The sequence below is a fragment of the Eucalyptus grandis genome, chromosome 6, assembly GCF_016545825.1.
Source record: "Eucalyptus grandis isolate ANBG69807.140 chromosome 6, ASM1654582v1, whole genome shotgun sequence".
Classification (NCBI taxonomy): Eukaryota; Viridiplantae; Streptophyta; class Magnoliopsida; order Myrtales; family Myrtaceae; genus Eucalyptus; species Eucalyptus grandis.
This window is the reverse complement of record NC_052617.1, coordinates 53,404,993-53,411,176: the sequence shown is the minus strand read 5'-3', so window position 1 is coordinate 53,411,176 and position 6,184 is coordinate 53,404,993. Positions and strand designations below refer to the sequence as shown.

The following is a 6,184-nucleotide window of genomic DNA, read 5'->3' as shown; positions in this document are numbered from 1 at the left end:
TGCAATTTGAGCAAGCACCAATCATATATCAAAGTAAGAAATGTTAGTTTTATGTGTAAAGTATTTATTTTATTTCCATGGACTATCATCATGATCGTGAACTTTTCAATTTCGATTTTTAATACAAATTTACGAGAATTTACTCAATGATTGAATATTGTGATTGATGTATGCATTATATACAATTTACTTATCTTTCATTGAATTGTATTTTTTGTATTGCTATCACTATGGAAGACAATATCGAAGAGGACCTCAATTACTTAAATGTATCTAATGATGATGAAACTGCGAATGGAGAGCAATAATCAATCATGGCAACAGGTTCATTTGAAACTTTACCATGAAATTTTCTAACAACAAAGGATCTTTTGAGTAAAGGGTGGAGGCATCTTCCTGCTCAAGGTTTTGTAGTCTTTATGAAAAGGTCAAAGAGAGACAAATACATTATTCTTGGTTGTGATATGGGATGTAATTATCGCAATTGATATGATATCTCTATTACTATGGAAGACAATATTGAAGAGGACCTCAATTACTTAAATGTATCTAATGATGATGAAACTGCGAATGGAGAGCAATAATCAATCATGGCAACGAGTTCATTTGAAACTTTACCATGAAATTTTCTAACAACAAAGGATCTTTTGAGTAAAGGGTGGAGGCATCTTCCTGCTCAAGGTTTTGTAGTCTTTATGAAAAGGTCAAAGAGAGACAAATACATTATTCTTGGTTGTGATATGGGATGTAATTATCGCAATTGATATGATATCTCTATTACACATTAGAGAAAAAAGACTGGATCTTGTTTAGTTGACTATCCTTTTAAAGGTCATTGCTACACAAAGAAGAACGGATCATAGTCACTCAAAATATTAAATGCATCACACAAACATGTCCTCTAAGTGATATGTTCAAACATCCTACTTGTCGTCGCTTTTCTGAAATTTAAGTTCACTTGTGAAAGAGATGTCTAAAGCCAGTATACTTCCCTGCCAAATTCTTTCTTCCTTGAGACAAAGTAATCTCGTAGTTCAAGCTATTGCTAAAAATGTTTACAACATAAAAGTGAAATTCTGTTGTGAATATTCAAATGGTCGCACTATGGTCCAAGTTTTATTGGAGGAACTTGGTGTAGTTGGATTCAATTACAATTTTAAACATGATGTTGAGTGTCACTCGACATATTTATTTTTCTCTCATCCAATCTCTTGGCATTAATTAAGAGCTTCTTAGGTGTTTTTATAATGGATTGTACTTATAAGACCAATAGATTCAAAATACCTTTGTTAGATATTATTTGAGTTTCTAGCTTTATACTTCTTTCTGCTCATGCTTTGCATTTTTTAAGAAGGGAAGAAGAAGAAGATTATGTTTGGGCTTTGAGGATGCTTAGCAACATATGGGGTGTTGATTGTCAACTTAAAGCTATCATCACTAATAGAGAGTTGGCAATGATGAATGCAATTCGATTCATTTTTTCCTAAAAGTGTGAACTTGTTGTGCATTTGGCACATTGGGAAAAATATTTGTGGTTAACAGTAAATCTCAATTTGAAGAAGGAATGGATTGGGATTCTTTTATGTCTGATAAGTCCAAAGTTATGAACTCTAAGAGTGAAGTGGAATATGGTGCAAATATTCAACAATTTCAAGTTCGTTGTAAGGAAAAGTCATTGGTTCATAATTACATTAAAACTACATGATTTTCTTTTAAAGTTTTTTGTGCCTGCCTGGACAGACTTGCACATGCATTTTGGGAACTGTGTCATTTCAAGAGATGAAGGGGCACGTTTGACTTTGAAAGAATATCTACAATTTTCAAATATGACTTGTAGTTGAGAATCGGTTTCAAGAAATCAAAACCAAATTGTCAAGTGAAAAGGTAAAAGGTTCTCATCATCTTAACATTCCTCTTTTTAGGAACTTAATTAGTTAGGTGTCAGTATTTACTTTAGGTAAGCTCTCCAAGCAATATGAGATTGCTAAAAGTAGAGTTGAGCTACCTGTTTGTACTGGGCATTTTATGCAATCCATGATGTGTGCATAAAATAAGATTTAAGTTTTATGATGGTTTACTCTAGATATAATTAATCAACAACGGAAGCTTGATATAAGATCCTTTTTGGAATGTGATATCATGCAAAATAATGAAGAAGATTCATTTCCGTAACTACTCCATGAGTTGGAAAGAAGGTATCGAGAATGGTCACTTTCCAAAAAGAAAATTGTTCGAAAGCAAATTGAGCTATTTTTACAAGCAAGTGATCCTTTCTCATACAAGCCCTTATCTACATCTCATATAGGTCGTCCTTCCACTTCAAAACTAAAGTGGAAACAACTTCTACACAACGCTATTCTTCTGCATCTGAAATTGTTGAAAAGGGGAAGAAATGTAAGGTTCATGATCATAACAGTTGAACATGTAATAGAAAGGAAAATATCTCGGATCAAGCTCACATTCAAAGATTATTGAAATTCATGGTGGCGAAATATAGTAGGCACAGAGGACTCAACAATGCAATAATTCAACTTGAAAGACGATTCTAAAGTTGGAGCTTCTGACATTATGACATTCAAAATTATTCCTTAATATATATGTTTACTTTAAGTAATGGTTATTGGACTACCACATTCACCGAATAAAATGAAAGTTGAGCAATTGAAATATACGGACAACAACGTAATGATGCATATTAATGTTATAATTAGATGAAATATGTACAAATACTAATAGACGGTTCTTCTCGCTCCTATTTATGCTTAGGTTATATTTTGAATAATAGTTTTTAGTACAAAAAAAAGGAGAAATATTAACTCGTTAACACAATAATGTAGTTAAATTAAGAGTGGGATTAGTATGGGATAATGTAGTTAAATCAATGCAGTAGAGGATGTCTAGAGCCAATTGGAAATGGCACTGGCCCAAGAAATTATTACTAATATCGTGAAAGATGACTTCTTCGATATTTTCAGAAGCATCAAATTTTCTGCAAAATAAATGGAGTCCAAATTCTTTGTGCGATTCTTTTGCATTTGTCAATTGGTAAGGATGTGTGGAATAGAACTTAAATATAATATATCTTCTGTAGCTAGATTAAGTGGTATTAATCATTCACTTTCGCAAGACTTGTAAGAAAGTCACATATGCAAAGAAAGTGAAGTCTTCTTGAGAAATTTGAATTGTTCTGCAGCGATGAATTTGAAACCTCTTGTGATTAGCAACAACGGATACTTTTTGATAGGACATGAATGAATCCAATAAAAATATTTCACATCTTAATGGGCTACAATAACCATCTTTTATCATCGCGCAACATCGATAACGATCGACAAAAACCTCTTTGTATGCCTTCTTGATTTGAGGATATCATCTATGTTGGTATTTCCTATTTTTCTCTCCACGGTAAGGCATGATTTTCCATGAAATTATACGTGTTACAAAAAATTTTTGTAACACGATTGAAATAAACCTTTTCCACACCTGCTAAAATAGATGTTTTAGTATTGACCAAAAAAATATAGAGGTTTTAGTAATTATTTTTCTCGAGATGGATTAGCAAGGTTTTAGGTTGCTAAATGGCGGTGGCCATTGAAAATGGGCAAGAACCCAGGGCCAAAGATTCAGAGGCCAATGCTCAAGGACCATTCAAACCCACCCTATTAACATCTTTGTGTTTGTGATAATTTCGATTCCATTTGTTTTAGAAAAAATAAATAAATTGAAAAATATATATATTTTTAAAATGATCGCTCATAAGATGAATAAATGAAAATTATTTTTATCATCTACGAAAATATTTAGACATAAATTTTTGTTAATAACAAAATCATCTTCCAACAATTATTTCATGCCGTCGATGACTTGAGGAAGAGGAAGGTTCTGGTCTAATTGCAAGTGCTCGTCGTTGACACGGTAAAAGCGTTTTGATATTGACATAAGGATCACTGCAATGACAAACGCGGCAAAAACAGTAGAGGCCAGTGCAGTAGAGACTGGCACAGCAACAGAGTTTTTTTTTCGGTGTGACAGGAGGAGGGCTCGGTGGTGTTCCATTAATGATGAGGCCTTGATTTCCACCAGTTTCCACTTTGACCATGTCCCTAAACATTGGAAGATTACCCGACAGAGAATTATTGGAAAGTATCAACTGTGTCAGGGCTGCCATCTCAGGAAAATACGCTGGAACGGAACCTGAAAACCGGTTGTTTGAGAGATCCAAGATCTCTAGGTTGGTTAGCTGAGAAAAAGTATCTGGGATATGCCCAACGAAAAGATTACTACTGAGGTTCAAAACAATCTGCAAACTCTGTGGCATGATCGGGATAGGTCCACTAAGTTGATTTTTCCCCAGCTGGAGTTCTAATAAACGTGGTAAGCTCCCTATGCGAGTGGGTATTGAGCCACTCAGATTGTTGTGCTGCAAATTCAAGTTAGTGAGGTTCCGCAAGTTCGGAAGAGAAGATGGAATGGTACCAGTCAGCAGGTTCCAGCTGATATTCAGCTGTGCTAAACTCGCTAACTGCATAAGTCGGCCTGGGATGTCCCCACTAATGTTGTTTAACTGGAGCTTCATGACTTGAATACTGCTGAGATTTCCCAACTCTGGTGACAAGGGACCAGTGAGTTTATTCTGCGCCAAATTCAACAGGGCCAAACTCCGACATTTGCCCAGTTCAGGAGGGACTGATCCTGTCAAGCTATTTTTTTCAAGTTCCAAGTAAGTCAATTTCTCGAGGCTTCCCAACGAATCGGAAGGGATCGTACCATTAAGTAAATTGCTACCCAGTCTCAACCTGAACATGTTAGACGATAGACTGTTAAGTATCGGCCCCTCTAACTGATTGTAAGACAAATCCACACGCTGCAAATTTGGCGGCGACAGAAGGTCGGGCGGAATAGACCCATGCAGATTATTGTAGCTAAGATCCAAAATTTTGAGAAACCCTGTTAACCCGCTGGGAATTGGGCCGCTGAAGTTATTTTGGTTCGCAGAGAAACGGAAAAGTGTTGCAATATTAGCTAGACTATCCGGGATTTTGCCTGAAAGCCAGTTCACGCTAAGATCAAGCAGGGCCAAATTCTGATAATCTGCGACTCCCTCAGGGATTTCACCTTCGAACCAATTCACCGAAAGCTGGAGCTCCTCCAGAACCTTGGACAGGTTAACTGGAACCGACCCATTGAACTTATTCATACTAAGATTCAAACTCCTCAACTTGACTAGCCCATCTAATTCTGAGCCAATGCTTCCACTCATTTTATTATAAGACAAGTCCAAGACCTCCAACCCAACAAAACTAGTAAAAGAAGACAAAGGACCTACCAGCGCATTCCTGCTGAAGTTCAACCGCCTGAGCCCACCAATTTTTCCACAAGAAGTGATGAACTCAGCAGGGAGTGAGCCCAAATTGTTGTCGGACAGGTCAAGAGCCTGCAAAGAACCAATCTGGCAAATCACAGGGAAAATATCGGGGGAAGCGAGAGAGAGCCCAGAGAGAGAGAGAGCTCGATCACGGAAGAGTCACCCGAACTGCACTTGACCCCTTTCCATGCACAAGGGTCTTCGGTGCTGTTCCACGATGACTCAGAACTCGGGATTTGCCGGGAGAGATTGGTCATGATCTCGAATTGAGGTGACGACAGCTTAGAGAAGGCCAAAGGGTAGAAGGAGAAGAGGAACAAGAACAAGAACAAGAGAGGGATGAGCAAACGGTGGTTGCGGCTATGCGCGCACCCGCCCATCTTTCGGTTCCTTTCGATACGGCAAAAGGCTAAAAAATGGTGGTGTAGTGAAGCGAGAGATTTCGCAGCTAGCCTCGGAAACCCAAGAGGAGTATATAAAGAGAGCCAAAGCACAAGCAATATCTGGCTCGGGTAGTGGGAAAAAGAGAAGATAAAAGCGGAAGAAGGAGCGGGGAAAGAGTGAGAGCAAGAAAATTGAAGCCTATCAAGAACAGCGCCCGACTCCGTGTTGGCGTTGGTTTTGGGCTTCGTGGGAGGTGGGGTTCTCTGATGCTGCAAAAAGAGCCTTCGACTGGGAGCAGTGGAAGACTCTCCCTGCTGTGTTCCCGCTCTCCTTCGCCTTGTTCGACTCTTTGACTGGAAAACACACTTCCCTGACGACCCCAGTTTCAAATTTTGGCGAGTCCTAGCGACACCGAGGGCGATGGGGTCCTCATCA

General features: G+C 38.0%; 1 pseudogene; it reads right to left on the bottom strand.

Moving 5' to 3' along the window:
- Positions 1-3,843: 3,843 nt before the first annotated feature.
- On the bottom strand, positions 3,844-5,824 carry LOC104429628 (annotated as a pseudogene).
- Positions 5,825-6,184: the final 360 nt, after the last annotated feature.